We start from the raw sequence: 23,895 nt of genomic DNA, 5'->3' as shown, positions 1-23,895 counted from the left end.
GGGAGTGAAACAGGACGGATCTCACAGCACTGCCTCGTTTTTATCTTATCAGGATGAAAACACTGCTTCGTGCTTCCTTCTTCTATTTCTACAACTGCAACCAAATCCCAGCACTTCGCATCACAAACACACATGCAGCAGACTCTGTGTTGATGCTGCGAAGGCTGTGTTTCTAAGAAAGAATTTGGGTTAAAGCCATTTTACAAATATACGGAGGGAGCGACGTTTAGAGTGGATGTGAGAAGTGGCAGCTTCAAATTATAACGTCTACTAAAATGAACCAGACGTAGAGTCTATAGAAGCATCTTCACTCAAACTAAAACATACTGACAGAAAACACAAAGCTTAAATATCACCTCTGTAAATCTCGTATGTGGCTGGCGGGGGGGGGGGGGGGGGGGGAGCATATCTAAAGATAAATGACCTGACAAGCAAGAGAGCTGTGATGCACACAGATGTTTGACTTGGTCTCAGTACTGCCCCTTGTGGTCAATATGGGAAACATTCACTAAGACTGCTGCACCAGAATGAGTTGAAGAAAACTGCACAACAACATTTAGGTTTTAGAGGAACAGGAACGCACAAGTTGATTCGACACCTCTGATGTAGTGGTGGTCCATACAGTTTAAATATCTGTTCACTACGACATTTTCAAAAGATTATTAACTGACTGCATTTTAAAACACACAAACGATCACACTGTAACTATCAGTGAATCCTGAACCCGATTTCATCTTCTGTGTCATCAACCTCCATTGTAGTTGTTGTTGAACTATTAAAAACACATCATGAGTCACTCTGCTCAACTGGGTGACGAGTTTTACCTCATGACAAATGTGACAGCAGTAGCTTTTTAAAAAGAGCTCTAATAGCTCCGAACAACCATCACTTCTTTCTTTAGGAACCCGTTTCAGAGACTGTAAAAATCAATGGTCATTCTCAGCCTTCGGAGCCCTTTTTAAAAAATACTACAGTCACATAATTTGTGAGGAACACCCGTCAGCCACTGGCAGCAGAGCAGCTCTTATGTTTTTTTGAGCAACAACGGAGCTCGATGGCACAGATGAACACGATAAATCACAGATGTTACTGTGTGTGGATGTAATTCAGTGTTTGGTTTGTATTTAATGACAGTAACAGCACCAGAAAACAGGCCCGGCCTGAATCCTGACCCAACACCAGCACTCGTGTCCCCAAATTTAACTAATTCACTCAGTGAGAACAACTCCTAGGAAACAAAACACGTGACCGGTGATTTCTAGTGGACATGTCAGAACCTGGTGGCGAGCTACAAACAGTCCATGTTTTTACTGCATCACCTGTATTTGGTTGTATCGTTGAATATTTACAGGAAGTCACATTTGCAGTAGTATCAACCTGTCAATAGATTTTCTTTCTCATTGCTACTGTGCTCCACTAAAATCATGTTTAATGTTTCCCATGATACAAAAAAGTAATCAGTCACATCAAGATGAGTGCAAGATATTAATTAGTATAGAATAATAACACAATCTATAATAGAGGAGGGCGGGTCTCTGTGGACTACCGATGTGAATTTGTTTCAGTGTGTAGTTTTTCTTCAGCCTCAAACTGAAAAATAAAACCTGTTATTGTCTTGATCCGGCTGATTTTACACTTCACATGGAGTCATTTTCCCTGAAACAATAAATCCTCCCCACGCCCACACACACACACACACACACACACACACACACACACACAATGACTGAGCATAAGAAAAAGGAGTGAAGAACAAAACTGTGACATTTGAAGCAAGAAAAAAAAAGTATTTGTTACTCACCAGATTCGCAGAAGTAAATCCCAGTGAGGCAAAACCGACGGGAAGCAGTCAACAATTCCAATGGGAACCTTCAGGGGAAAATCCAGCCTGGAAAAAAGATGTAGATAGGAATGAGATGACAGATAGTATGACAGCTCCGGAAAGATTACACATCAGCTCAAAACATATATAAGATGTTCAATAAAAACCAGTGACAGGAAAAGATGGAGATTTATGTTGAGCTGTGTGAACAGAAAAAGCAACTGAAGATCAACGGAGCTGTCAAACTGCAGAGCAGACAACTCATTACTGACATTATTAAAGGTACAATTCCAGATCCAGATGTTTCACCTGTCAATCAAACACAGCAGATGGGAATGTGAGGTTTTAAAATGTTTCTGTTTCCAAAGCCGGGGGCTCTCAGTGTTCATACTAACCCACGTCTCACTTCCCTGCCCCACACAGCACGCCAAATACAATAAAAGCATTATTTAAAATATCTCCTCCGAGGTTCCAGACCAGTCACAGTTACTGTCTGAAACCAGAAATCATCTGTCAGTAACGTACCTTCTAATCCGGATCTTGAGTTGGGTCCTTAAAGACAGGTTTGACTTGTCTTTAGCTTCAACATGTGAGTGAGTGTGAATGAGAGGATAATCGTAAAGCACTTTGTCTGGACCACAAAGTGCCACTTGAACACGCTGCCAGCTACTGCGATCAGTCTACATGACCCAAAATAAGTCTCCGTACCAGCAGGTGGCGGTATTGTGTATTCAGCGTTCAATTGCAGGATACCCCCTTTCAGTTGTTGACTGCCGCACTTAAGGAATCTTAAAGAGTAAAACCTGAGCGTAACAGTGTCCAGCACCAGGATTTGTGGACCTGGAACGCTGTGAGACTGTGAGACAAACCTGATCAACACCAGCGTGGAGATAAAATATCACCGATCATTTCTGTATCAAGCTTAAAGTAAAACATGATTTCAAGGCACAGTTGACTGTTGGGAGGGTAACACACTGTTACAGAGCTCTGAGGGGACGAGGAGCCGAACAGAACACAAGAACAAGTGAATGAAAAGATTAAAACACAACACTGAAAAGAGTCTTGTCTTTATTTTGTCCTCCTGGTGCTCGCTGAGCTCCGTCCAGATGGCAGCTCATCTCTGCAGCCACACAGAACAGAGGGAGGCGACACGATGTCTGTCAGAACCCCCGTGTAATTCTGCCCCAGAGCCCAATGGAAGACAGAGCCAACAAAGCATCACCCCGCATGACGACAGTCTAATCTGCATCCACATCCCGGAGCACGTGGGGGGGTGGGGCTGGAGTCATCCTAAACTGTGGGAGGTCCCAGGCTGTTTTTACTGCTGCTGATAGCGGGAGTGCTGCTGTTGTTTGTGTGCTAACGGCTCTCTGATGGCTCCAGGAGCACAGACAGATTGGCTCGTAGTGTGAAACAACAGCAGCCATTAAAGCTGCTCCATATGACCTGGGGGGTATACGGGAAGGGGAGAGCCCTCCCCACTGTGAAGGAGGATCATTTCTTTGCCTTTCTTTCTTTCTCTTCTTGTCTTAGTTGACAAAAACAAAATTAGTGCATTTTCATGCACTCAGTAATCAGATTATTCTCTTCTCTACAGAGTTACTTCTAAAAAGAGGTAAACAGTCAATTAGGGGATTAGAGAAGTAGATTTCTCTCAGTGAACTCAGAATACTAGGTTTCTAATCTGCTTTTTACAAGAGCACATGTGACGAACAAAGACTGCAGACACTCACTACTCTACTATCTACTATCAGCTGAGGAGCAGCTGCATGAAAGGAGAGATCATTATGCGGAGTGACGCATCATTGTTGTTAGATCAAGTCCAACTAAAACTGACACTAACACAAAGTTAACTGTAGACATTTTTCATTCACTACACATTTTTAATCCAGACAGTTTGTGCTATAAATAGGAGGGCTATGACTGTCCGTCACTGTGAGTCTCTCACAGCGCTGTCAGTCAGCTCCCCCAACACACATATCAAACAAATATCTGATTGTTCAGTTAATATCTGTGAATCAAAATCAGCTCAGGGCAGAGGAGAAATCAGATTATTCTTTAGCTGCATATATACTCAGATTTCCAGTAACCAGGCTACTTGAGTGCAGATAAACTCACATTATTTCAAATCATCCAACAAGAATTAACTGAACCAGAAGCTTTTGAGTTTTGCCCGCTAGAGTATAGTTGCTCCAAAAGATCTGGATCCAGTCTTGCTACGTCCGCTCTGTATGGCAGACTCTCTGTGCTCTTCTTCTAACCAGACAAGAACAGATGGAGGCCACTGACAAGGCAGCAACACCTCATGGTAAAAAGAGAGAACCTAAGTGACTTAATCATCATTACAAACACAAAGCTGAGTCACACTGGACTGAAGCCAATTAGCAGCAGTCTGAAGCTACAGAGGACATCGGGCAATCAGCACTTTGATGTACGACTTTTCAAAGTGACGTTGAGCTCCAAAGAAGTAAAATCACTTGATCAGACTGCAGGTGCAGCCATTTGAAAAGGTTCAGAGGAATTGAATATGCCAAGAGGAACATGTGGAAATTCGTGACAACAAACACTAGACTGAACCAACACAGAACCATCACAAGTCAAAAAGAACAGAACCGAAAAGTGACATAATAATGAAATAATATAATTTTTTTAATTGAATTTAATTTTTGCTGTTACTTTTAGTCCCTTTGGTGAAATTGTGGACAGAGTGCCCCCTTGAGGCACCAAGGGTTCGGGATTCAGTGTCTTGTCCTGGGACATACTCAGGATGCAAACCACCAACCCTGGGGTTCGTAAACAACCGCCAACTACCAACTGAGACACGGGCATCCCATAATAATAAGGAATACAAAAAATTAGCATTGGAGTTAAAATCATCTGACCGTTATGTTGTTTTCTGAGCATCAGTTTCAGTCCAAACTTCAGTTTGTTCTTCTAAGCTTTCAAATTTACAGTAATTTACAGACCGACAGGATCCAAAACCTGCTTATCAGGGCTAAACACCATCATCACACACATTAATGACTGGAATCAGGGTTAAGATGGGCGTGTTGTGTAGAGAGTCATACACTGCGTCACCAGGGTCAAGTCTGTATATGATGACTACAGTAAGTAAAGTCTGTCCTCACAGTCTAAAATTCAAAGTGATCAGCACTGTGCACTAACTTCGGTGTCAGTATGTAATCAGTCAACTTTCCCTAAAAGCTAATAAAAAGATAGTTCTAGTTTGTATGTGTGAATGTGTAGTGTCCACGTGTCGCTCAAAAGAAACAGATGAGATTTCTGCCATAGAATTTAAAAAGGACTTAATGTTTACTGAAATCCTAAGATTAAAACTGAAGATAACTGGTTTTGAGCCATTATGATCACTGGATGTTGAACTACCTGTAACGTCTGATAGTCTAAGGGCCATCACACGTCTTTCTCCCCCAAACAGATAAATTTCCATTTGGTCCATTGTAACAATCCACACCAACACAGAGAGCCGTGCGTCACTATACCACCCACACACTCATTTAAGCTCAGTTTCTCTGGCACATTTAGTGAAGTGTAATGTGCACAGGCAGCAATTCAAATCACACATATCTCCTGCTGTCTCTGGCAGTATATTGGTGTGGTCAGGGCAATGAAGTAAAAGAATTTACTACACCAGGTCAGGATGGATTAATGCTTTAGTTGTAGTCATTCTGCATCCAAGACATCTCACACCTGCTATAAATTAAGAAAATGTAAGGCCTAATTATACTTTAAATGTCTGGATGGCTCAGAGGATCCAAGCCATTTTCACACATGCACTGGAACCCAGGAATTCTCGAGACGTTACCTAGATGAGCTGCTTGTATGAAAACACAAATATCCATGTCAGTCGGCCTCAAGATTGAACCAACATTAGTGCAATGTCCAAGTAATGTCTGAACCCATGTGCACATACAGCAGGTAACTGCCCAGAGACTACCTTTCAAAATACAGATGTCTGCGATGTACTTTTAACCTCACGTAACACCTCCTGAGTTCTCTACCCAGAGACCACCTCTTGCCAAAACCAGACTACTTTCCCAAGTGAGAACATGTCTGACACAGACAGCCTCCTGTGGTGTGTTACATGTGTGAAAGTGTAACTGCGTAAAATGTCCAGACCTGATTCTCTAGACATTGTTCTGGAGTTCATATGTGAAAACAGTTCAAATGATCTCAGTTTAATCCTCCACTTATGATGACACAGATGTGTGGATGAGATCTCTTCACATATGTCAACACCAAAGGCTGCAAATAGGCTACAGAACTACATCATCCACCTGCTGGCTGTGCCATTTGTACAGGTCATCAGGGCCTTAGGATCACATTCAGACAGAAACACGATGCCGGGGTCAGACGGCACAGTAGAAGCCAAATGGATGGAGTGAAAATGGGCATCGGAAGAAACATTTATGTGATGTACATGTAACATGTAAATGTCAGGTAAAACATGCTGTCTGTCTTATATTTCATCCAAGCCACCACAAAGTTTCACTCTACAGTCGTCTAATTTGACCAAATGACCTTGTAAGTAAGAACATCAGCTCATTTGCACTTGACATACAACGCGAGTCTAGTTCACATCCAACCTATACTGTATTTTCCAATACATCACACACGCTTGAACTGTGCTGCAGTTCATTTGGAGAAATAACCATTTTACCTGTCTGAGGTCGGCGATCTAGAGTTCAAACAGCATCTCTCTCTCACCCGGACAAACAAACCGAGATGGTGAAAACACTGCAGGGTTTTTAGACACAAAGCTTCGGTGTTGGGATCAATTTGGGTTTCGAGGCCTTGAATTCTCGGTACAGTCGAAACAGCCGAGGACGCTGCTGCTGGGTGAAAAACTGAAAAGGGGGGAACTGAGATAAGACAGATTTTCAGATGAGTTTGGGGACTTTGGGAGGGATTCTGGCTTTGGTTGGAGGTGGGGGAGTGAAGGAGGAGTTGAGGAGGTTTAAACATTCAACTACATTTCTGCTCCTGCTAGTGCAGAGCAGTGAAAGGTGCCTCATCCTCAAAAATAATCAGAGCCTGAATATTGTTTTTACAGCACAGTTTAGACAATGGGACGGAAAAAGAGTTGATTTTTATTTTTCCATTAGAATCACTATAAAACAATTCCTGAAACTATTGAATAAAAACTAAAATACGCAAAAATAAACAAGCATTCTAAGCAATAATGGTGGCTTTGAGCTGCCAACACACAGACAGATATTCACTCTACATGCACGATTAACCCATTGACTCGCTCTCCCTGCTGCTTCAGTAGCTGGTGGAGCTGGCAGAGTACTTTGGAGCGAGTGGTGGAAAATAATGAGGTTATCACAGCATCGCTCCACGCTTCATTACACCCGCTCAGCTCTCAGATATCCCAGCTCCACCAGCGCTACACCCAGAGCCCACTGACTCAACCTCAGGCCAAAAAAGGCATCCCTCGGCTTTGGGTTTGCACATTTATGTGTCTCAGCTAACGGCCATTTCCCAGAACAGCGGGTGCTGTTTGTTGGCAGGTTAGAGGGTTCTGCTGTTTACTGGCATTTGGTAACAATGCTTCATTGTGGCTTTAACTTACGCCAAGCGCAAATTAAAAAGAAAATTAGCCTTTGGAGTAAAAGCAGATCCTTTACAGCCAGCTGATAACAGAATTACTACATAAAGCTGTACAGTTACAGTTGAGGTATGTGGTTTTGGCCAAGAGATGCTGTATCACAACAACCTAACCAGGCAGCTGAAGTGGTTCAGTTGAACAGCAGTGAAAATCTGGCACCTCACTCCACAGTCACGGTGAGTGATTTGAAATTGAAGTTCTCCGGTCTGATTCTGGCATCAATGCTGCTTCTCAGCCCACTTTGGCCCACTTCCAAACTCTAAAACCAAAACTGGCAGCGTGAACTGAGCCGACTTACATCTGGTCCTCTGGTGCCAGAACACAACAGAGCGAAGTGAGCAGGGACTGTGACTGACGTTCACACAGCTTCAAATGCCTCAAATCTGATTTTATTTCCTCTCATATTTAAAACAAACAGATTTCCACGTCTGTTCATCCGGCTTTTCAGACTCCCATACATTTCCTTCTAAATCTGACACATATCAGCTTCATCACTCCAGTCTGAACGGTCACTATCCATCATAACTCAGCACTGGCATTTTAGGAACAGTGAAGAACAGATGTGACAGGTGTTTACGATGTGAAGCATCAGTGGTGCAAACACATTCAGCTCATTTTTTATAGTAAGTATCTGATCTGAAAATCAGATTTTTTGATGGACAAACTGAAAAAACCTCTCAAAACCCAGCAGGATCCAAACTAGAAGAAATACTTCCCCATTCCATCAAGAAAGGTCTTCCTTTTGTTAAAATGTGTTTTTTAGTTTTTCTCTTCATTTCCTTAAGTCAGTCTCCCTTCAGTATTAAATAAAAAGGTCAAAGTGAACAGACGTGAGGTTATAGACAAGCCGGTCACATGACAGCGCTACAGTCTCACCTCAGTGTCGAGGTGAAGTTTCACTCACACTCTGTCAACGTGACACAAGCTGAACACATAAAGTGGACGTAAACACCATTTACACACAGATTAGCCTCATCCATCATCACAGTGCTCTCTCTCTTTGAGTCAGAAAAAGACAATAGAGCAGGAAGTCACAGCGATCCACGAAGAAGCTGGACCAACAGACAGCTGTCAAACAAGTAGTAGTCAATGAACATCGATGTCAGAAAGGAAGCAGTGATTTTAAGACAATATAGTCTTATAGTGTATTTTCCTAAACCAAACCAAGCCAGTGTTTGGACAGATCCAGCGTTTTGTTCTGTTTCCTGGCGACAAACTGTGGATCTGTCATTTTAAGACACAGAAGTGGCATCACTGAGGAGAAGGTTTGGACGTGTGGGTTCACCATGGTTATCTAACAAAAGAAACCTGAAAAGTCTTTAAATATGAACAAACATCACTATGTTGTGGGCTGGAGAGTGTGATCTAAAATCAGCCCTCCAGAAAAGCAGAAACGTTGGTCCATACTGCACCTTATGCACCATCTGAATCGGACTTCATCATTTTATATTGGTCTGGATTAAGAAGAGTATGAGTTGGAGCTGACGCTGGCTGGTTGGTAGTTTTGAAAACTTTCATTTGTTCAATTGCGTCAGCAAGAAATTCAATAATGCAGTAATTTCATTACCTCTAGTAAAGTTATCACTCAGCACTGTTGTGCTGTTTGCTGTTTTCCTATTTTGTGTTCAATTATAGCTCAGGTGTTGAAATGGCCACTGCCATTGTTTCTGTTGTCATGACAACTGTTCTAGTATTTAACTGTTGATGAAGAGTTTAAACACAGCAAAAGCAGAGGGACCGTTAGTGGCCCCATGCAGGTTTAGGCTCACGTCTGACAATAAAATCTGAAAGAAAATGATCCATATATTTAGTATTTTGTTTCCTAGAAGATTGAATTTGAGTCGTATCCTCCCCCAACAAAGACACACGCTCAGACACAGGCTTGTATCTGCTCAGGATACACTACAGAGGCTCGGCGCGTTCTCCAACCTGAAGTTTAATGTAAAGAGGCACAGGAGTCTTAAAGAAGGCTTCACCTTCTCACCAACACAGGACTACTGTTAGAATATGAAATCCTTTTCAGTCAGTCAGTTTTTTGTTTTTCTGTATTCAAGTTTTATTATTTGTGTTTTTGCTGAATGTCTTGGGGCCAAATTGTAAAATCCACCAGATGCACATTTGGGATTTCGGCCCTGAAATGTTATAAAACTGGAAAAAGTATTTTATTGTGGTCGACGTAGCGCGTTTTTTGCCTGGGCCTTGGAAAGTGCTGCGATTATTTTTAGTTGGTACCAGCGCTTCAAAACTTTGCTTGTGGATGTCAGCAAACCTTTTCACACCATCGTCCTCAGTGTGAAGTGCAGACTCTCATTCTCTAAAAACGGACTGACAGGAAAACACAACTCATGCAGAGATGATTTCATACCAGCAGACACAAGAGATAAAGTCTGTTTGAGGATCAGTTTCACGGCAGTCAGACGCTGTGAAACTGAAATATAAGACACACACACTCTAATTCCTCAGCAGTCCACACCCAGGGCGCTGAGTTCAGGAGCATTTGGAAAATGGATACTGCATTATTTATGAATAAGATTAACAGCTCATGTTCAATGTGTTTCCGCTTTTACACAAAAGTCTAAAACATTATCTTGCTTTTTATCTGTCCTCCATCCTGGTTTGGTCTTTTAGCCACAGGCCGATCGCGTTAGCTTCTACTGAGCCGAGCGGCGCCACGCCTCGTCTCGCCTCCTCCAGTTCATTAGCAGCTTCATCGCTTTTACTAAGGAGACGATGGCGCCTTCCATTGGCAGATAATGAGAGACACAAATAGGCAGAGGAAAGATAAGAGTCACGAATCACTGACAGATTTTCCTGTTTATACACACCTCTCATCGTGACAAATACACACACACACACACACACCGAGCAGCAGAATGTGTAGGTGCAAAGGTAGAGAGTTGTTCTCACACACACCCGAACCACATCCCACACAGACAGCTATAAAAACATAAAGAGTACACTTGTACGTTCAGTTGTTATTGTAATAGCGAGGAAAAGCTTTCCAAAGTTTTGCAGGTACATAAGCAGAGCATGTCTTCATGAAATCCACTCTAGTGTGTTTAGTACAGGGAAGAAGACTCAGTCAGAGCTATACATGGTAACCAGCTCCGAGTCCATTTTATGTAACCATGTAAAATGTTCCTGTTTACTGAAACATGGTTTCTGTGAATCAGGGAGGTGTTCGCGACTTCTCCTGGAGAATCTGGACACACACAGGTACAAGTAATGTGCAGAACAATAAAGCTGTAATAGTTAGAGACGTGAAAGGAAACAGCATCATGTTACTGACGGTAATTGCATCTGAAGTCCAACTAAAGCTTACACTATGATTTAAGCTGATTCCACAGTTCCCAGGACACTGCAGGGCCCCTCAACGTCTGAGTTCCTGTGTGACCTGGTTATTCTGAGAAACCCGAGCAGCATTTCCCAAAAACACCTTAAGATGAGTTTAGTCCCTCTGTAAATGTATGGGCTGGTCTAATCCTGGCATTAAGGTGCTTCTTGCAGGATCCCAGTTTCTTGCACACATATAAACCCAGCTTGTTGAGGGTCTGCCTCCCAAAGCTCCAGTTGCACTAAGTGAAGAACACCCACAGAGAACCGCTGCTCCCGTCCACCTCCCTGAAATATTTAACACACTCTCTTCTCCCCCTCGTTCCCTCTCTGTCTTCAGTTCCTCCTGTCACTGCTTCACCCTGACTCAGCATCTTCATAGCCTCAGCATCAGTTGAGTTTCTCTGCTGCTGCTTTTTCTCTGTCACAAACACCAACACATTAACTGGAGAAATGGTTTTATAGCCAGGGAAACAATAGGAAACAAAGCTAGTTGATGCACAGCACTCGTCCTTTCTTATCCGTTATTCTGTGGCCTTTACTTTGGCTTCCACTCTTCTAAAAGCCCAGTCATGTATTACTACATATTAACATTACAGTGGCTTAAACGCTAGAGAAGCCAGCGCCTAACAAAAGGTTCCAGATTCAAAGCCTGAATCAGCAGGATCAGGGTGGTTGGGGACAATGAGGAGCTGCTGCCCCCTTATTATCACCAGTGAGATACTCTCAGGCCTTCAGAGGTAACACGGTGTAATTAAAGGCAAACAAGCTGTTGAGATGTTGCTGAAAGACCTGGAACAGTGGGTGGACCTTGGGTTGAGATTGTTTTTGTCCAACTACATATGTTCTCTTTTGTTTAAAATAAAATAATATGAGTGTTTATGGTAGTTCTTGTAGTAGTCATGGTTTTAGTGAAGGGTTGCTTGGTTAGTATAGGTTCCAGAATTAAGAGTGAATTTAGATATTTTAGCCTTTTAACTATCTCCTAAAGATAATGTGTCTTTACAAATAAACCACAATATTTCTCTAACCTTAACCAAACTGCTTTTGTTGGTTAAACTAAATACTGAAGTCTGGAGTCGAGCTCAGCTCTGCACGTTGACTCGGTTCCTGTTAATCACTTCATTCATTCATGAAATATATGGCATCGTGAAATAATTATAATACAATTATGGTCACAAAAATATGATTTGATTGAGTTTGCAATTTAGCTGCATAGGAAATGTATTTTTAGGAGACAGGATTCAACTACTGCTAAAACACTAGAGTCCAGTGTGAAGATAGTGGGCTCTAACTAAGTCTATCTTCAGACTGAAGAAGCTACTTGATGAGTGGTGAAACGTTTCAACCTAACAAGAAGAAAGTCCAGCTGCCATGACTCAACCCTCAGATACACTACCAGTTCCTTCCAGGCAGTGTGTGGTTACAGGCACTTGACATTTGCTGCAGAAAGAAAATACAGCACAGTCTGTTTCCAGGAGAGTTCATCAACTGCTTAACAAACATTTCGAATAGGGGATTATTTCAAAAATCAAACACACTATAAGTTTTCATTTCTTCTATTACAATTTCAGCTTGTTGAAGCCTTTTTTTTATTTTTTACTGACTGAACAGTTTCTGATTTCTGTGTGAAACAGTCACATGTAGAGACACACAAATGTCCGGGACCCCGTGACAGATTTGTAACGAATTGAGCAGAGCAGCGTTTTGGAGCAATCATCAAAGTGTGACTGAGTCAATGAGGACGAAGCCTTCAGCTGCCTCAGGCCAGCTTTCTGTCCACAAACAGCCTGAGACAGAAAACGAAAAGACTAAAGTGATGGAAGACAGACTGAGGGTTGTATCTTCCACCACCCTCTGTCATTCATTTCACTTGTGTAGATCTTTAGAAACTGAAACTGCATCATATACATGCAGAAATGTAAAAGCTCTTAAGCACAGTAGTTAGTTCCTTTTCATTACTCAACATTCAAAAGTTAAGAAATATATATTAAATTTGTGTTTGACACCGTCTTCTAAACAAATGTACCGCACATCTGACATTTTCCTCATACTCTGGTTTTAAATCCTGAACCACGAGAGCGACATCAGGCCACAGACAGACTGCTGGTCTAAACGTCATTCAGTTAGTTCAAACTTCCCCCTCACGTCAAGAGGGGAAACGAAGCAAACAAGCCAGAAAAAGGCTGCATCTGACACAAAAGCTGCATCTCGAGCTGATCCATCATCAGCAGTCAAACTGGACACTGCTCAGGAGCCGAGCTGTCAATCAAAGGGACAATAAAGACATGCTGGGAGCAAAGTTCAGCTCCAGTAGGATTGATGAGAGGAGATGAGATAGATACAGACAGATGGATGGCAAGACCTCTCCTGGGAATCAGACAACGACGCAGCCAGTTCTAAACCTTCAGACTTCAGACTGCATTGATGGTGCAGTGGTGGAGAAACGTCTTGGGAGGAGGTTCATGTGTACGTAGGTCTGGTTTTCTCCAGACACTTCCAGTGTTTAGGTCTTGCAAACTGACTCCATTACAGTTGTTGATGTTTTCCATTTTCTGTTTAATTAAGGATTCACATTTTAATTCCGGAGTCCACTAACGATTATATGATATTAAAGATAATGTTTTCTCCTGTGTCTTTTAGGCGCCCTCTTACACAGCACCAGGCTTTTTGTCCCCGAGATTTAACATTAGACAAAATTCACATTTCCTTCTGAAGCATCAGTCGGATTCCTAACGTCGTCCGACAGAAAGGAAAGAAGTGTGATCATCAATGAAAACGGATTGCGGAGCCCGACAAAGTGATACTCTGCTCGTTGGAGCAGCCATAAACTGAACACACAGCTCCAAACCAGACTTTTTCTTTGTAATGCACAATTCAAACCATTGTGATGTTTAAGCATTTTTTGCCTCATTTAGTTTTTGTAGCCAGGCTCATTCACACAGCTCTCACATTTTATCATGTTGTGGCTCGTTCATGATTCAACCACTTTCTTCTTCTACAATAGAAGACAATACACAATGTAACAGAGCAGAACAATAGAATAACGGGCTCTCTCCATAGCTTTAAAAACCCAAACATAATTTAACCAATCAGAAACAGGACAGGACTTTTAAAGATTCTGCAAGTAAAGCTGTGGATGTGAATCTGTGGACCCAAAAGTAATGACATACTACACAACATCTATACTAAACTTTAGTAAAGTCTGAGTTTGGAGGTGGATGCTGCCCGTCAGCATGCAGAAGCTGCCACTTCACAGAAAAACTGAAAACAGAGCTCCGTCTTACCTAAAGGAGAGTGAGCGAAGCATCAGGAGAGAATCCTGTCAACAGAGTCACGAACAGCTCCTCGTGCACAGACACACGGATCCATCAGATACACTGACTTACTGTTTCTCACAATCAACAGCATCTCACGCCCAGCGACAGCTGATCTGAATACGAAGAGGCCGACGACAAGGACAAAAGAGCCTGGCCTGGGGACAGCCGACACCTCCCGAGGCTAAAACACCTCACCCCCACCCCAAACACCTCCCCTCACTCATCCTACATTCATGTGGCCCTGCAGGAGTCCTGCACACACTCTCAGCACCCCCACCCACACACCCACACACACACAAACACACACACAGCTCAGCAACATGGTGGAAAATGCAAAAGTGGGTAAACTGAAGGCCAGAACACAAAAAAACCTTAAAAAGATCCTGAGAGGGAAAAAGTTTCTATACAGTATAAAAAACTGAGCTGTGATTAAGAACAAGAACCAACGTGTAAAAACAGATGTTCTTATCTTAAAGTGGTGGGTCAAACTGGTTTGACCTCAGGGTCCACATGTATTTTAGTCATAATACAGTTTACAGTTTATTTCCATCCATCCAGTGTTTCAGCACCGTCTCACAGTGAGGACACACTGACATTTATTTCACTAGATAGAAAACGAAAACTGCAACTGCGGCTTGAATTTCAGCTAAATATGAAACCCAACAGCAAGAGAGCAGGGAACATATAAAGAAATAAGAGCAGTGCATTAGCAGTTACAACTAACCGAGGCTTATTCAGGCTACTAAACCCATTTTACAGCTCAAGATGTAAACAGGCTTGAATAAAAGAAGAGATGCAGCAGTGATTAGAGAACAAAAGTCATTCTCAAGCTGAGTCTGTGCGTCACCACAAACAGCATTTTACCTCCAACAAAACAACATTTAGTAATTTAAGCAGGACACATATTTCAGTACATTCTGTAAATACATAAAACGCCACTGAGATGAGTTGTATCTGATGCTTGTATCTGGATTTATTTTACTAATCAATTCAGGTCACCACATGCTGATCTTCTGTTTTCACGTCACAGAGTCAAAGACTCAAATCAGGGGCTTTGTTTTAATCAACAGTGACGTCCATAATACTATCAACCATCTAAAGAAGAGCCTCCACGTGGCCTGAGGCTGTTCTCCTCAGTGTGCTGAAGCTTCAAAATCATGGATCTGTTAGTCAAAGTGGACATGAAGCAACACGCCCACAGTGCAGTCGGCGTTGTGTTGAACGCTAAACGCCTTCTGATGCCCGTTTTTTAGTTTCACTCTTGAAGGAACAAAAATAGAAGCAAAAGGTGAAAACAGCAACAGCGTTGACGTGTAACGTCTTACAGAAGAAATCATTTCTCTGGCCAAGCTGAAAGTTCAAACAGTTCAAAGCTGAACAGGAATCATGTTCACACACAATCACAAGTCAGGTCAAACGAGGGTCCAACTGCCTTTTTTCACACCGACTGTTATTCTGGCAGGAAAACGCAGCACAGAGGTCACTCTCTGTCTCCACTGGCATCCGAGTCCTATCAGTCACTGCAAGATGACATCAGGTCAACTTCAACTGGAACTAACAAATCTGACAGAGAGAGTTTCATGGAAGTTTCGGTCATGTTTGAGTTGAACAGTTTTAGCTGCTGAAATAGGAACACAAAGAAAAAGCACCAAAAATAAATGCAGCAGGTTTCTCTAGAAAAAAACAGAGTTAAACTCCCACATGCAGCTTGCAGCAGCATCACTCTCCTCTGCTTCACACCACACAGAAAAACAACTTTCACATGAGATGATAAGGAGGAAAAGATCAGAGGTCGAGCTCGACACCATCGTCCATTTTTAGGCATTTTTACAGATCCTGAGAATGTTCATAGCCTCCCGACTTTTATCCTACTTCAACAATAGGCCCTGATTTTCTCAGATGCCAAAGTCCAAATGGAAATGTGTCATTAAGTTGACTGGATGGATCATTCATGTTTGACAGTGACCCCTGTTTTCAACATTGGACAACATCCAACCTGTCCCCTCCACTGTCGTTCCATTAAATACCAAGTACGTAACAATGCAAGCGAAAAATTCAAACTTCAGAGTTAATCTGCTTCCGGATGGTGGGACTGTGGGTTAATTACATGTGACTGACAGTGGCCTGAAAATATTAGAAAAACAACTCCACGAATGTCACTTTTCTGAGCCTTAAAGACTCTAATGCACCGTCCCACTGGAGAAATGATGTTCTCTGGTACATCAGAGCAACATAAAGACAATCAGTCTGACTTGTTGTGACTCCTCAGCACATATTGATGTAAGACACAAAACCAAGTTAACATTTCTGTAACCTCCTGAAAATGATGACGTCGGTCGGCTGTTCATAAGTCAGGATCACAAAACACTGTGCTCCAGAAGAAAGAGAGAGAATGTCTGAATGTCAATGTACACAGTCATCTGGATGTCATCTGGATATTCAACATCACATCTCTGTCTTCTCTACTGAGCGATGGCCAGATCTTCCCTCCACCTTCCAGTGTAGTTGTTCAGAACAGCTAGGAAGGAGCATAACCCGACCCTTAGTCAGAAAACTCAGGCCTACATTTCCCAACATGCAAATAGAGAGAGATGACCTATACATTAAAAACCCTGAACAGTACAATTCACTGTGAGTTTGCTGCATTCGCATGAAAAAAACTGCGATTTCTGCAGCATACTTTTTGATTGATGTCTTTCTTCCTGCACAGTCTGTAGGCGCCACCCCTCCTGTAAACCAGAGGAGGTGAGGAAACATCTCTCACAGACACTGTCGTGTGCTACATGTGGAATGAAAGGACCACGTCTGGACGTGATTCTCCACTGGTCGGCGTTCATATGAGAAAATGACTTACTGCTCGAGTTACTGCTAAACCTTTGTGCAGCAGTGGTCCAAGCCCAGAGCACTCAACGCTGCACCAAATCACCACCAAAGACTTTTAAGGTGAAAAAGCTAAATGAGTAAAGTTGAGCATGATGAGTAAACTGACGCTGAGGTGTGACAAAGATATATTCTGATTCCCAACTTGAAGTTCAGAAATCAAAACTAATGTTTCCTTTCAGATCATCATTGAAATCTTAGTGGAGCTGAAACAAAAACAAATTATGAAACTAAAACATCAGACTCCTCATCAGACCGGAACAAAGGTGCATTTCAATATTTCATTTGGCGCTCCTCCTGACTTCCCATCAGTTTCTGATCGACTGGTCTTAGAAATCACAAAAATGCTCTTAACACAAGCTCATGATTGAATAAATGACAATAAAGCTCCCGTCAGCAGACGTTTTCATTACACGGTGTAAATCAGAAAGGAACATTTCAAAGTGGTGATAAACCAGCCTCCTAACAGCAGAGTTGGACTCACTTGTTAAGGTTTCATATTCAGTATTGGCTGACATCAATCTGACAAACAAAAACACAAACACAGCAAACAGATATTGACCTGAAATCAATCAGGGCCTCAGAGGGATGGTTAGCATGTAGCCCAGCAGATCACACAGGTCTGCAGCTGTCTGGACAAGTTGCTGTGAAGCGAGGACGACTTTATTAAAAGTTAAACATTAGTTATTTCCACACAGAGAAGAGTGGAAACGGTGTGATGGACGGTGAACGTGTGGAGGACGCATCTCTTCTCTTGGCTGATGATTAATGAGATTTTGCATATTGCTTATGGAGAACACAGTGAACATAAAAAGTCTAGATCTTCTTCTGCCCTGTAGACAACAGGAGCAGTCTGTACACAAACCTTGTTATTTTTAGCCATGTGTTGCAGATAATAGGAACTTTAACCACAACCACCCCTCAAGCCTCACTTTTAATAGCATATTTTATTCTTGGCCTTTGGCTGCATCAAATATTAAATGTCTTTTATTGGTTTTTTGGTCACTGGTACCCCTCAAGCCAGCCACTTCCTATTTCAACTCCCTCAAAACTGCAGCAGTAATGGGACACCCAATGCATTTTTAAAGATGAGAAAAACTGAAGAAGCAAGCCGAGTAATAAAATAAGTGCTGTGCAGTGGTAATGTGCAGCGACTTGCTGTAGATCTGTCTAAAAACTCCCACAGCTACTGTATGCTGGGCCCTTAACGGGATGAACAGTCCCAGTCTGTATTTTCTGAAACTGACATTTGAACATTCACACTGTGATTGGTCAGAGCTTTTCTGAACCAGGTTTTTTCCACAAACCTGACTCAAAAGTAGTTTCACAGCAAATCAAATCTCACTTTAGTTTGTATTAGTAAAATAAACCAATCCAACAACTTAATGATTATAAAATAGTGATCTGTAGTGACCACCAATCCATACGTGACCAGCAGATATACAGTGTAATGTACTGTGTCTGTAGGAAACACACAATACAACAGTAACACTACAAAAAACATGTTCACATATAAACATGCTGTCAGATTTAGTTGGGTTTGTTTGGACTAGTCCACAACTCTGGCCCACTTCTTTCAAATGGACTAAACAAGACCAGCAGGAGGTGTTTATATCCCTCTGCAGGATGTGGGTCAATGCTCCGTTAAAAGTTGGGTGGAGAAAAACTTGTCAAGCTGCAGTCAGACAGGATGGAGATAAAAGCGAAGGATGAAGGTGTACAGTGAGGTCCGCTCCACCTACATCAGAGTCCGTATCGATTTTATTTTTAAGCATCCTGTTACACAACAGAGCAACAGAGTTGGGAGGGAGGGAAAGGCTCTCTGAGGCCAACTTCAGCTGGAGACACAGCAGCAGCAAGGACACGGAGAGACGACGCTGTACAGGACGTCACAGTTAAACCTTCTGGCAACAGTTTCCATTATAGAGAGAAGTCAGAGTGTGCCTGAGTGCATTCAATCCGTGAGAACAGAGAGGCACGACTGGCTAATGTCTCTTTCTGCTTGGTCAAACATGTTATTTATTTCTCATTGTGTGTGGCCACAGGCTGTAAATATATCTGTAATTACCCACACAGCCGTAAGGTGGGGTTAATAGAGAAACCATTAGCAGATGGAGGATAGATGGAGGGAAACAGGGAAGTAGAGGTGGAAGAGGTGGAGGAGAACGCAGCTATGGACATAATCTGCAGATATCATTTGTTAATTCAGCTGATTAGAAATCTGTCAGCCACCCTGCTGCGTAATGCTTGTAGAGAGGTCAGCAATTAAATCAGGATCAGCTGAAAGAAAAATGGGAATATGAGCATGAAAAAGGTTCACGAGGCTGCAGCGTATTTCGATTGATGCCAACCACTCGCACTGAAAAACCAAAGCAGTGTTCATCTGTCGGTGGCCTTTAGATCCACACCCTCTGGTCCCTACTGAAGACGGAAATCACAAATATGTATAAGTCCTCAATCTCCATCACTGGAAGTCACTCGAGGTGTGAGCAGACAATGGTTGGGGACTATTTTCAGCAGAGGATTAATACAGGGTGGTGCTCGAGTCCATATGGAGGTGAAAGGTGAATCTCCTTCTTCCTACTTAAATATTTGTGACACAGTTTATGCAAACAACTGCGATCTACACTGACTGACTTGAAAAAGAACAATATCATTGTGATTTCCAGCGCACAGCACATCGAAGGCAGCACATCAGGAGCTACCTGACTAACCGTAGTCCAACAATCACAGTGACCTCACGGCTGACTCAGCTGAAAAGTCAACGGGGCTCCGTCTTGTGCCACACACCACAAAAACTCCACCGACAGACGACAGCAGACCATCAGCTCGGTTCGTTCCTTCATTGTTGATTCTCATCTTCACCAGCCTTTGGCAGAAAGTGGATTTTTTTATTAATCTTCATCGAACATTAAGTCTTTTATGCTTAATGTTTGAAGAGGAAGAAATATTTTTATAGATGAAAAAGTGCTGTGAAATACAAAAGTTACGGTTAAGAAGGTAGATTCCAGTTATTACACTATGAGCTCCACGAGCCGCAGAACACATTAAAGCTCACTCAGCAGAACTAGTAGCTTTAATATTATAATACATATACCTTTGAAATATTGAACAGTCATATTTTAATAGGTCCACTTTTCAGTTCAGCAGACAATAGAGGTTGTTAAAGACCAGAGCAGGGCCAGAGTCAGATGTCAGGTAAAACACTACTGTGGGTCAAATAGCACAAAGACATGAAAGAAAGAAGAATTCAAAGAAGGATGTAAGAAGCGAATGATGAAAACCTAACAGCAAGTCTGTAGTTTGTGTCGACTCCTTATTAAAATCTGTTATTTCGTGATTAAAACATGTGAATAGAGAGGAAGACGAACGTGGACGTGTAGCTCCGCTGTTTCACTCCAGTTTATTCTTGGCTTTCATACAGTCAGAAGAGCTTTGGATCACTGCATCTGAGACTTAAAGCTTTTAAGCATTACAATCTCTAGACTGTAAACCTGATCCAAATATTCACTTCCCTTCAAGGAATCAATACAGTATTCAACTGGTGCCATCACCTTGGTGCCTAGTTATATCATGTCTGTTCTGGTAATAACAGCAGATTCACCTCCTCAGCCTGGAAACATGACAGTTCACATCACACATAAAGAGCTGCTTCCACATATGGGCAGTGGAGGATGCACAGACGTACTGGAGAAGAAAACAACCTTTGGACTGCTTGAAATTGAACCTTTAATGCAAATAATGAACATTTCAGCAAAGCAAACATCTCAGTGCCTCAAAGGCAACTCTGTCTCTGGAAGCTCTGCTTATACTGAGACGCTCACTGTGATTGGTTAAGCTTCAAAAAAGGTTGTTGATGGTTTTGGATTAATGCTCAAAAAGTCAACAGCAACTTGAAAAACCAAAGCAAACCACCACTCTCCCCACGTTCACCTAACCACATGCTGTTGTTATATCTTGTTCATCCTGCCACATTTCATTCATCAGGATGCAAAGTACATGTCCTGCACTATAAAAAAAATGTATCGTAAAACTAATGAGGAGATGAATCAGAGGTCCACACAGGCAGAGGAGGAATGCTTGTAGTTCTTGGAGCTTGGGTCACAAGAGGTGACGGTCAGAAAACAATCCAACATATGAAGGTGTGAAACAAGCTTTTCATCCTCATTTTAGATAAAAGCTTCAAACTAATCTCAAATAATGGATCATACATACTGGTTTTACACAATCAGCAAACATTAGTAAAGTAATACTTATACATCCAACAGCAAGAAACTCCTCAACTTAGGGACTTAAACTGGAACCATGAAGGTGAAGGAATGTGACACAGAACAGGTTAATTCGTGTCACATGTCCTCTCCACTTCTGTGGCAGGGACGAGGTTTTGGTATGAAATGCCTGATGGAGACCAGAAAACAGTACTTTGTTAGTAAAGTTGAAGACCTGAAGACTTCCCACAGACTCATACTGCACTAACCTCTTAACATCTACACAATGGATGAGAGCCACTAAACTCACATGACAAAGAATCAACGAGGTGGACGGAGAGAACAGCTGCTGTTGCACCTTAGTTCTGCAGATAAAGACCCAGTTTACACAGTCAAGGATCAGAGGTGACTTGGTGCTTATATCTGATGCGTGAAACTAGGTGAAACTATCTTTATATCAGAATATAAACCTTTGGTCACACTGCAGTAAAAACATCTCCCAACATAAGTCATGTTTTACAATCTCACCAAATCATATTTTTTAAAAGAAATGTTAGATTACCGCCATGATCAAGGACACTGGAAGAAAACCCACCACCCAAAGGTGCCAAAATCATATTCATAATAACAAACTGTGCTGTGCTCACATTCCTGAATCATTTCTGCTCTTTTATGAAAAATGCTTTAAAAATACAATTAGCTGACAAAAACAGCTCAAACTCTCTCTTTATTTTAGAAACAGATCAAATTCAGGGTTGTGGCTCCGAAAAGAAAATATGTTAAAATTCACCTTTCCTGTGACACACACCTGAACCTCTCCACACATTTGTGCTGAATGAATGTGGAACATCTGCTGTTTTTCCTGCTTTGTCGCTCTTTATTTATTTATTTTTACCATTGCTGTTCATGTTCATTTTAATGCTTTGACATGTTTATTGTCAAAGTAAAAGAGTTCCTGCAACTATCCTGCCAATACAAGCAGAGACAGTGTGACTTGTAGCTCCTACTCCAATGGATCCTCCTTTTCCCATAATGCAATTTAATAGTGCATCTTTGATTAGACTCTTTCTCTCCAGTATACAACTCTCCAATATCGTCACTGGTCAGGTTCTGGATCCAGTTTCCATGCTCAGATAGCATCCTGACATGCGTCACTGGCGTCCCCCTCCACTAAACCCACTCACTGCAGCATTAACATAAAGTGCTTGAGGTGAAGTGTGAAATGGTTCTGTGGCAGCCGGCAGCCCAACTCGAGCGAGTCATCGGGAACTCCAATCGCACACTTGAGAGATTTCCCAGCGAATGTAAATGACATTTCTCATTTCCTAAATCAGATTTTACACTTCCCAGACGGGTTAAGTGTGGAGTCAGTCATGGCAGCAGGAGCCAAGTGCTACAACTCGGGGTTGGGTGATTGTTCGCAGCGGCGGGCTTTGGCAAACCTTCAAACAAGTGATAAATATTTAAATGGGGCTTTCTAAAACATTCGGGACACGAGTTCACCTCTTATTAGAAAGAGCGAGACGACACTTAGGGGAAACCTTTCCTACACATTGTGGTAACTCGTGTAACAAGCACAGGGAGTGCAGCACACAGAAGAACCTGGGATTTCATCTACCAAATGGTAAAACATGCAGGAAGTAGGAGTGAGAGGAAGCAGCAGCAGCAGCAGCAGCAGCAGCGTGTTAAAGAAGTAACAGCATTTCCAATGTGGTATCTGTGCATCTACCACTGTCATCAATAGAGTGTTTAGGCCAACGTGGAAACTAAAAACCTGTTCCATGTACAGATGCTTCTGTCACTGTGTCATAATAACAATAGATTAAATCAGAAGGGAAACAGTGAAAGGAGACGTTAAACCTACTGAGAATTATCGCCCCGCCCTGACAACCTCCCGTACTGCCGGGGGGGTGGTGGAGACCAAACCAGAGCTAAAGGAAATCAATCGGTCCACCGACAACTAACATGCAACAAGTCCAGTCAACATCAAGCATTTAGGAGCAGGACGCCCCCATGTGCCGAGGTAAAGCATTACAGCGTCCCCACCTGACCCCCCCACCTCTGAGGACTTTGCAGCTTTGTAACAACATCAACAAACATCATCCCGTACTGATAGTGAGTCAGCTTCTGGTGCTCTGAAACACTTGGCTTCCATTTAAAGGCCCCACGTCTCAGCCACTCCGGTTCTGATGGTTCTTGGTTGATGTGGCCACACCTGGTCTTACTGCTGGTGAGTGAATGTGTGTTTGTCTGCTACTGATCCACAAATGTGCCAGAACCTGGATCTCTTCCTTTTTAAATAAAACCACGGTGCAGATTTGAGTGTAGGAGCTTTTAGAAAAAATATATGAGACAATAAATCTGAGAGCTCTGATGGATCTGACTGCAGAACGTCCATTAATGTGAATTTACAGACGGACGTGTCTTTTCCTGTTAACACCAACTGCTCCTCTGTGACTATTTCTATTGACTCTTTGAGAATTTCCACTATATGCAGTGTTGTGAATGGCGACAGGACTGAGTACGAGTCTCCGGTGTCAGTGCACAGCTTCACATCTACAGCAGCTGTGAATCTAAGATTTCTTATTTGGGTCATGACCTTTAAAAGTAAAGTTAAAAGGTCGTGAATTTATGAAGGACGAACAAAATAAAAGCATTTCAAAAAGAAAAAGCTGGAGGGAGCAGTGGGGGGGTAGTGGGGTC

The 23,895-nt window shown here is 42.3% G+C and overlaps 1 protein-coding gene across 1 annotated transcript in view; it reads right to left on the bottom strand.

Moving 5' to 3' along the window:
• The window catches only part of large2 (LARGE xylosyl- and glucuronyltransferase 2), a 60,054-nt gene that overhangs the window by 35,640 nt on the left and 519 nt on the right, over window positions 1-23,895 (bottom strand). The window contains exon 2 of the mRNA XM_026378561.1: window positions 1,802-1,888. The gene's annotated coding sequence lies outside the window, so the exon portion shown is untranslated. The remainder of the gene's footprint in view (window positions 1-1,801; window positions 1,889-23,895) is intronic.

The sequence above is a fragment of the Anabas testudineus genome, chromosome 3 (genome assembly GCF_900324465.2).
Source record: "Anabas testudineus chromosome 3, fAnaTes1.2, whole genome shotgun sequence".
In the NCBI taxonomy this organism is placed as follows: Eukaryota; Metazoa; Chordata; class Actinopteri; order Anabantiformes; family Anabantidae; genus Anabas; species Anabas testudineus.
This window is presented reverse-complemented; position numbering and strand designations above follow the sequence as displayed.